This window comes from Ranitomeya variabilis, chromosome 1 (genome assembly GCF_051348905.1).
Source record: "Ranitomeya variabilis isolate aRanVar5 chromosome 1, aRanVar5.hap1, whole genome shotgun sequence".
In the NCBI taxonomy this organism is placed as follows: Eukaryota; Metazoa; Chordata; class Amphibia; order Anura; family Dendrobatidae; genus Ranitomeya; species Ranitomeya variabilis.
In genome coordinates this window covers 716,962,617-716,972,826 of record NC_135232.1, presented here as the reverse complement: position 1 = coordinate 716,972,826, position 10,210 = coordinate 716,962,617, and positions in this window count along the sequence as shown.

The following is a 10,210-nucleotide window of genomic DNA, read 5'->3' as shown; positions in this document are numbered from 1 at the left end:
GTTGTGAGTGCGGGCAGCTGTGCGTGGCGGTGCTGAGTGCGGGCGGCTGTGCGTGGCGGTGCTGAGTGGGGGCGGCTGTGCGTGGCGGTGCTGAGTGCGGGCGGCTGTGCGCGGCGGTGCTGAGTGCGGGCGGCTGTGCGTGGCGGTGCTGTGCGTGGCGGTGCTGAGTGCGGGAGGCTGTGCGTGGCGGTGCTGAGTGGGGGCGGCTGTGCGTGGCGGTGCTGAGTGCGGGTGGCTGTGCGTGGCGGTGCTGAGTGCGGGCGGCTGTGCGTGGCGGTGCTGAGTGCGGGCGGCTGCACGTGGCGGTGGTGAGTGCGGGCGGCTGTGCGTGGCGTTGCTGTGCTTGGCGGTGCTGAGTGCAGGCAGCTGTGCGTGGCGGTGGTGAGTGCGGGCGGCTGTGCATGGCGGTGCTGTGCTTGGCGGTGCCGAGTGCGGGCGGCTGTGGTGAGTGCGGGCGGCTGTGCGTGGCGGTGGTGAGTGTGGGCGGCTGTGCGTGGCGGTGCTGAGTGCGGGCGGCTGTGCGTGGCGGTGCTGAGTGCGGGCGGCTGTGCGTGGCGGTGCTGAGTGGGGGTGGCTGTGCGTGGCGGTGCTGAGTGCGGGCGGCTGTGCGTGGCGGTGCTGTGCTTGGCGGTGCCGAGTGCGGGCGGCTGTGCGTGGCTGTGGTGAGTGCGGGCGGCTGAGCGTGGCGGTGATGAGTACGGGCGGCTGTGCGTGGCGGTGGTGAGTGCGGGCGGCTGTGCGTGGCGGTGGTGAGTGCGGGAGGCTGTGCGTGGCGGTGGTGAGTGCGGGCGGCTGTGCGTGGCGGTGGTGAGTGCGGGCGGCTGTGCGTGGCTGTAGTGAGTGCGGGCGGCTGTGCGTGGCGGTGGTGAGTGCGGGCGGCTGTGCGTGGCAGTGGTGAGTGTGGGCAGCTGTGCGTGGCGGTGGTGAGTGAGGGCGGCTGTGCGTGGCATGGTGAGTGCGGGCGGCTGTGCGTGGCGGTGGTGAGTGCGGGCGGCTGTGCGTAGCGGTGGTGAGTGCGGGCGGCTGTGCTGGGCGCCGAGTGCTGGCGGCCTGATCGGGCGGGGACACCGGCGTGCTGAGGGGGTCAGGTGCCAGAGTCGCCGCTAGCTCAGGCCCCCGGCACTTGCTATATTTACCTGTCCCTCCGTTCCACTGCTGCGCTCCGCTCCATCTTCCGGGTCCTCTGCCTGTGACTGTTCAGTCAGAGGGCGGCGCGCACTAAGCGCATCATCGCGCCCTCTGAACCGTTCAGTTCAGAGGGCGCGATGACGCGTTAATGCGCGCCGCCCTCTGACTGAACAGTCGCAGGTGGAGGATGAAGCAGCGCGCATCACTGGAACGGGGACAGGTAAATATAGCATATACTCACCCTCCTGGCTCGTCCCTGCTTCTCCATTGGAGATCGCGGTGTGCGTTCAGTGCTTACGCATACCGCGATCTCCTGGGAGCGTCACTCTGTGGGGTCCAGACTGCGCCGGCGCTTGCGCTTGCGCAGTCTATAAAGGCTTTGGGCAGAGTGACGCTCCCAGCGTTATATTATAGATATGTGTGTGTGTGTGTCACTGACATCTATATATCTATGTATCCTATATATATACTGTATATCTATTCTATCTATTCTATTCTAGCCTGTCAGTGTGATTTTACTGTACGCGGCACATGAATTGCCGGCTTTTCAAAGGACACCAGTGCGTAAAAATCGGACAGCAGTCGCATGGTCTGCGTGCTGTGTGATTTTTTTTTCTCGCACGCATAGGCTTGCATTGACAAGTCTCAGCCTGGTCTCTGTGACAATCGCAGCATGCTGCGATTTTACTCACACGCTAAATACACCCGAGAATATAAATGCTGATGTGAGCTGCCTCATACATTAACACTGGTCCGAGTGCTATGCGATGTTATCTTGGATAGCACTCACCCGTATTTTACGGTAGTGTGACGCCGGCCTAAGGCTGAAGCACTACAAAGTGCAACATTATTTGCTTGTTATATATAGAGATGGCTGCTCCTAGTACTCACCTGTACACACCAGTTTTCTGATTTGGAAGTGCCAGTCAGTTTTTTATTATTTGTATATCAGCTCTCTGACCGATGAGGTATAAGACGCAGAAACTTCACTGAATAATAAGGAGATCATGCTCTGCAGGTCATCATTCCCCACCCATCTGGTAGTTCCCTCTCTGCCTCCCTCTTTTCTGGGTTCTCCAGTCCCCCTTTGAGCTTACTATTTCTGCTGTTTGTTTCCATTTCCAATTCCTCTTCTAAGCTGGTCCTCATTTTCCCACCCATACCATAGTTTCCATTCTTCTTCCTCCCTGCTTGCTCTCGCCTGGTGCTCCCCGTTCCCCCTCATTCCCGTCCGGTGCTCCCCGTTCCTCTTCGCTAATATCCGGTGCTACTCGTTCCCCCTCGCTCCTGTCCGGTGCTCCCCGTTACCCCTCGCTCCTGTCCGGTGCTCCCCGTTCCCCCTCGCTCCTGTCGGTGTTCCCTGTTCCCCCTCGCTCCTGTCTGGTGCTACTCGTTCCCTCACTTCGCTCCTGTCCGGTGCTCCCCGTTCCCCCTCGCTCCTGTCCGGTGCTCCCCGTTCCCCCTCGCTCCTGTCTGGTGCTCTCAGTTCCCCCTCACTCCTGTCTGGTGCTCCCCGCTGCTCCTTGTTCCTGTCCAGAGTTCCCCGTTGCCCCTTGCTTCTGTCCGGTGGTCCAACCTCTCCCTCCTATAATGACTATTAATCCAATATGCTGCAGCATATTCCCTTCTCCCATGTATCTGCCTCAGGTATAAAGTCCTGATTTATCGTCGTGCCATTAAGACTGCCAGCGTTTAATTGCATGTAGGTTAATTGCTGGCATTCCCTGCTTTATGGAGGGATCACTCCGATTCATTGCTCCAGTAATGAGGTAGTAATGGCCACTGGCTGTACCTCCATTTCCTCCACGAAAGATCCACACGTCCCGTCCAATGTCACCTGACTGCAGCCAGGAGAGGTACCAGGTGCCACAGGCGACACCACACACTGACCTAACAATCCAGACAGGAGACACGCAGATCACAGATGGTCTGCACTGATACACTGTAACGATCAGGACAGGACACAGATGTGTGCAGCTCCCAGAGGATTGTCTGCACTGATACACTGTAACGATCAGGACAGGACACAGATGTGTGCAGCTCCCAGAGGATTGTCTGCACTGATACACTGTAACAATCTGGACAGGACACAGATGTGCATAGCTCACAGAGGATTGTCTGCACTGATGCATTGTTACAATCCAGACAAGACACAGAGGTGTGCAGCTCACAGAGGATTGTCTGCACTGATGCATTGTTACAATCCGGACAGGACACAGATGTGCATAGCTCACAGAGAATTGTCTGCACTGATGCATTGTTACAATCCGGACAGGACACAGATGTGTGCAGCTCACAGAGGATTGTCTGCACTGATACACTGTAACAATCTGGACAGGACACAGATGTGTGCAGCTCACAGAGGATTGTCTGCACTGATGCATTGTTACAATCCGGACAGGACACAGAGGTGCGCAGGTCACAGAGGATTGTCTGCACTGATACACTGTAAGAATCCGGACAGGACACAGATGTGCATAGCTCACAGAGGATTGTCTGCACTGCTACATTTTTACAATATGTTCAGGACACAGATGTGCACAGCTCAGAGAGGATTGTCTGCACTGATACGACACATTGTTACAACACGGACAGGACACAGATGTGTGCAGCTCTCAGAAGATTGTCTGCACTGATACGCTGTAACAATCCGGACAGGCCGCAGATGTGTGCAGCTCACAGAGGATCGTCTGCACTGCTACATTGTTACAATACGGACAGGACACAGATGTGTGCAGCTCACAGAGGATGGTCTGCACTGATACGATATATTGTTACAATACGGACAGGACACAGATGTGTGCAGCTCACAGAGCTCATTAAAGTGTCAGTCTCTGCCACTTGATGAAGACAGCGCAGTGCTGTCAAAACGCGTTGTGAATAATATTGGAGAGTATGTGTACACGTTGCAGATTTGCCTGCAGAATTTTCTGTACAGAATCTGCACCTCTTGCCAGAAACCGCAGGTAAAAATCGGCGCATTTTCGATGCGTTTTTTATGTGGATTTGTATGCGTTTTTGTAACCTAAATAAAGATCTATTATTAAAAAAAAAAAATTGTGATGTCATTTCTTTGTCCAACCTCTTATTTTACATACTCCATGGAAGAATAATGTTTACACACAGACAGACAGACAGACAGACAGATAGATAGATAGATAGATAGATAGAAAAAAATGGAACAGCACATACAATTAAATGGGTGCACAGGCCTCCAAGCAACTAATCCATATACTTGCCAAATATACAGGGACCAAAAAATTGGAAGGCAGCAAAATTATAAGTGGACTTTATTAGGCCCACATGGCGTGGTGCAACCTTTCGGCTTACAAAAGCCTTTCTCACGCTGTAGTGCCGCAAGTGACAGGTGAACTCAGGTGACCTGTCGTCGGCGGAGTGACACAGTGCAGAGGATTATCTCCGTCATTGTATTACCAGAGCCCCTGGAGAGCGGTTGCATCAGCTGATGTGACAGCTCTCCACGGGAGATCGTCGTGGGACAATCGTTATTAATTGGATTATGTCGGACACAGGGAGTATATTGTTTGTTTATTATTTTAATTTTATTTGCAAATGATTCATGGCTTTGGGGATTAGCCAGGTGGATATGGTAAGTACTATATGTGTACTGTTTGTGTGTGTGTGCTTTTTTTAAACATTCAACACATTAGCCGGATGATGGAACTACTTTCCCATCATTGGCTAATGGTGTCACTGTAGCAGGCAGAGCCAGATGGGACTAGTAGTCCCATCGGACGATGCCTGCCTACACACAGATACACACACACACACACAGACCCGCACACAGGCACAGATTCATACAGACCCCCAAACACACATACATGCACATAGCTCCGCCCACACACTTCCCTCACCCACATCCGCAGCAAATCCTCAGATCTTTTTTACACCTGCGGTTTTGCTGCAGATGTGCCTGACTCAATGGAAGTCAATGGGTGCAGAAACGTTGCACATCCGCAAAAAGAATTAACATGCTGCGGAAAAAAACCGCTGCGTTTCTGCGCGGATTTTTCTGCAGCATGTGCACAATAAATCTCCATTTCCCATAGATTAACATTGGCTGTGCACTACACTGCGCATTTGATGCGAATCTGTGTGGCCAAAAACGCTGCGGATCCGCATCTAAATCTGCAACGTGTGCATATTACACAAGCCTAATAAAGGTTTGTGCCTTTTAACTTACCGTATATTGCCTGGATCTAATCTCTGCCTTTACGCTCCTCACAAGACCGCACCGTTTTCTTTTCCCCAGTCTCTGCTTCTAGGAAGACGGACCTGGCGCGGCGGCAGAGATCTCTGTGGCTCTTAGTGGAGCTTTGGCAGTTTGGGGTCTTCGGTTTTGTTACCTGAAATCGCGGCTCCTTCCTACAGTAGCACTGAGAAAGTCCAGAAAATCTGCTGAAGTGCAGCAACAACGGTTCTGTTCACTGACAACAAGCAGAGATCTTAGAATAGAAGCAGGATTGAAGCGAAAGGTATCAGCACTTTACAAAGCTGGATGTGAGGATTCATCTGTATATGGAGAAGAGCAGGATTCATGGATGATGGGGGAAGTTGTTGGGACATTGCAGGTGATGGAGCCTCTCGGTGGAGTTGCCCCTTAACCCTCGATGTCCCGGTCGTGTCGGTGACTCCGTGGGGATGGGGCCGCTTCAGCTCGGAAACCTCTCAGGTTTTTACATGTACAGATTTCTGCCGGAGAACAAAGCGAAGTATCCGGCTCCATTACCACATTCCCGCGGCGCGGCCTCCAGGAGCCTTTGATGTGATTGCGCAGGGCCGGGAGATTAAAGGACGGAGGTAATGGCGCCGCTGCGGATGACAAGGACCCAGGATGGAGGGAAATTAGTAATCGAAGACCCCGGAGGTGGAAGCAGACAGTGAGCGCTCTCCAGAGCTGAAATCTCACAGCCGCAGTCCAGGGGGAAGCATGTGTCCATCTATACCCACAAGAATGGGCCTTGTGTGCAATCCGTCACCATTTTCAAGATCTCTGCTTGCTGTTGGAGAATATAAATATCCTTGTTCTCACAGCCGTCCTGTTAGCCAGTGCAGGCGAGTGTAACACAGTGCTGAAATCTCCCTTCAGCCCTGGTGGTTTGTTACAATGTGTCATACCCCGCTTCCCCCTGATGCTGGATGGGGGCGCTGTCACTGTCTCGTTCTGTGCAAATAGGACTTATGAAGAGACAATCAGGACGGAGCACAGACTGTTCATCTCACATAGGACTGAACGGCCAGGATACAACTGTAACAAAACCTCAGCTGTGAGTAGGATAACCACAGGATGGATGCAAATAGAATATTATGAAATGACTGACAAAATGATGAAGAACTGAAAATTAGAAAGTAGCAGAACTCTTTTATTTACAACAGTCGGGATGACTCCTATTATCCAGACGGTGGATGTTGGAGACTGTAGTGCAGGAGACCCCTGGATGCCTCTGTCCTTGTGTTCTGCACCACAGAGACGAAATGAAGATGTTGCCTCGGCCGGTGACAGCTGTGTCCCTGATAGTTATTATGTTGTGTACCAGCTTCTGCAGTTCCAGGCGACGGTGTTCCTACATGCAATGGTATTCCTACAGGCAGCAGTTCCTACAGGCGACGGTGTTCCTACAGGCGGCTTCTGGAGTCCCATGCGGTGTTCTTAAAGGCAGCAGTTCCTACAGGCGATGGTGTTCCTACAATCAGTGCTGTTCCTACAGGTGGCAGTTCCTACAGGCGGTATTCCTCCAGGCGTTGGTGTCCTACAGGCGGCTTCTGCAGTCCCATGCGGTGTTCCTACAGACAGGAGTTACTACAGGTGGCGGAGTTCCTACAGGCAGCTTCTGCAGTCCCATGTGGTGTTCCCACAGGTGATGGTGTTCCTACCGACAGCGGGGTTCCTACAGGTGGCGATGCTCCTACAAGGAGGCACGGTTCTTACAGGTGACATTGTTCCTACAGGCGCCAGTGTTCTTGCAGGTGGCAGTTCTTACAGGCGGAGGTATTCCTACAGGCGACGGTGTTCCTACTGTTGGCAGATATGCAACAGACAGACTTATTTGTGTGCAGGAGGAGTTTACACTTTTCTGACAGTAGATGGCGATGTTGCTATTGTTATATGCTTAGTTAAATGTAATGCATATACTGTACTTGTTATAGTTTGGTTTCACTTTCTCTCTGGTAAAAGGTCCATTAGACTTCCTGTTAATGTTATGCTGTAGTAAGAAGCTGATGCATGTACATCATGTTCTGTGTAGATAAAAGTTGAATTACCCCATATAATCTACTCACACGTTTCTTCTGCGACCAAACTATGCAACACCTACAGGCGGATTCTGCAGTCTCATGCGGTGTTCCTACAGTTAGCGGTGTTCCTTCAGATGGCTTCTGCAGTCCCATGTGGTGTTCCTACAGGTAATGGTGTACCTACAGGCTGCGGGGTTCCTACAGGTGGCTGTGTTCCTTCAGGCGGCTTCTGCAGTCCCATGCTGTGTTCCTACAGGTGATGGTGTTCCTACAGGTGGCGGTGATCCTATAAGTAGTGGTGTTCCTACAGGCGGCTTCTGCAGCTCCAGGTGGTGTTCCTACATGCAGCTTCAGCAGTCCTAGGCAGTGTTACTACAGGTGGCAGTGGTCCTACAGGCGGCTCCTGCACTCGGCGGCCACTGCTCATCTGCGACTTATAGCAAATCATCGAGTCTGCAGGGGATGAAAAAGAGTGGAGGCAGAGTGCCCCCTGCAGGACCAGCATCACACTGCATCCAAAGCCAGACCGTACCCTGCTAACTCTGGAACTGGACGGGTCCTATGGATCCGGCACGCAAACAGTTATGTGACGGGCAGCTTTGTGATACAAGACCCCCCAACAAGGCAACACTTTGTCGTCAACATTTGCATGTCCTAGATGAGCACTGAGCACGCAAGACCCATTTGAAATACCCAAAAAGAACATGGCACCAGTGGCCTTGTAATGTGGTGCAGGACAATAGTCGTAGATAAGGTACTTGATTTCCACGCTCCAGCACACTACATGAGGATGGCAGTCCTGGCTTGGTATGATTGATTTGGCTACAGGGGTGCTATGGCTTTGTAGGCCGCATGCCGCCGATGACTTCGGCTGGCCAGGACCTGATGTTAAACAGTTCACCAGTCAACAATAAACTTTTTATTAAATGATAAGTTGTTGGACAGCCAGTACACAGCTTGATGGATATTTCCTTCACAATACGGAGCATTTTCCACACACAGTTTCACTTTTTTCCTCGCTTGTCCTTTATCTTCACCACAGCCCAGCTCAGTACCACAGTCCAGCTCAGTACCACAGCCCAGTTCAATACCACAGCCCTGCTCAGTGCTACAGCTCCGCTCAGTACCACAGCCCAGCTCAGTACCACAGCCCCGCTCGGTACCACAGCCCCGTCAGTACCACAGCCCCGTCAGTACCACAGCCCAGCTCAGTACCACAACCCAGCTCAGTATCACAGCCCCGCTCTGTACCACAGCCCCGCTCTGTACCACAGCCCCGCTCAGTACCAAAGCCCTGCTCAGTACCACAGCCCCACTCAGTACCACACCCCCGCTCAGTATCACATCCCCGCTCAGTACCACAACCCAGCTCAGTACCGCCAGCCCTGCTCAGTACCACAGCCCCACACAGTACCACAGCCCCACACAGTACCACAGCCCGGCTCAGTACAACATTCCAGCTCAGTACCACAGCCCCGTTCAGTATCACAGCGCACCTCAGTACTACGGCCCAGCTCAGTACCACGGCCCCACTCATGACCACAGCTCAGCTCAGTAGCACAGCCCCGCTCAGAACCACAGCCCAACTCAGTAACACATCCCAGCTCAGTACCAGAGACACACTCAGTAGCACAGCCCCACACAGTACCACAGCCCCTTTCACTACCACAGCCCCGAACAGTATCACAGCCCCCCACAGTACCACAGCCCCCCTCAGTACCACAGCCCCGCTCAGTACCACAGCCCACCTCAGTACAACAGCCCACTTCAGTACAACAGCCCCACTCAGTACCACAGCCCACCTCAGTACCACGGCCCACCTCAGTAACACAGCCCCGCTCAGTACCACAGCCCACCTCAGTACAACAGCCCACTTCAGTACAACAGCCCCACTCAGTACCACAGCCCACCTCAGTACCACGGCCCACCTCAGTAACACAGCCCAGCTCAGTACCACAGCCCCGCTCAGTACCACAGCCCCACTCAGTACCACAGCCCACCTCAGTTCAACGCCCCACCTCAGTACCACAGCCCCACTCAGTACCACAGCCCAGCTCAGTACCACAGCCCCGCTCAGTACCACAGCCCACCTCAGTACCACAGCCCACCTCAGTACCACGGCCCAGCTCAGAATCACAGCCCAACTCAGTACCACAGCCAGGCTCAGTACCACAGCCCCGCTCAGTACCACAGCCCTGCACAGTACCACAGCCCCGCACAGTACCACAGCCCCGCACAGTACCACAGCCCCGTTCAGTACCACAGGCTTGATTAGTAACACTGCCCAGCTCAGTACCACAGGCACATCTCGGTATCACAGGCCCCGCTCAGTACCACAGCTCTGCTCAGTAACAGCCCCGCTCAATACCACAGCCCCGCTAATTACCATAACCCCGCTCAGTACCACAGCCCAAGTCAGTAGTAAGAGTCCTACTCTCAACCCACAGTTCTGCATCTTTTCTCCCCTCTAGGGAACTGCCAGTATGGCCGCTACTAATCTTTTCTGTCTCTGTTGCTCTGGAGCTCTCGCCAGGCGCACTCTCTTCACCTTATGTTCTGTCCCGTCTTGGCCCGTTACCTCTGTGAGTTTTAAAGTCTGGATCGTACTGCTATGCGTCCTGACCCTGGACCTGTCTCCGATCGATCACTCTTTTCTTTCGGTCACTCTCCCTCTTGCTCTCCGCTAGTGTTTCACTATCTTGTCTCCTCTCTCGTTAGGGACACCCACTTCATGCGACACTGCTCACATCCGACTTTAGGTCTGCTTTCTATGCACATTGGGCTCTTTCTGACAGAAAACTCCGGAGTCCATTCAGCTTAACTTCCC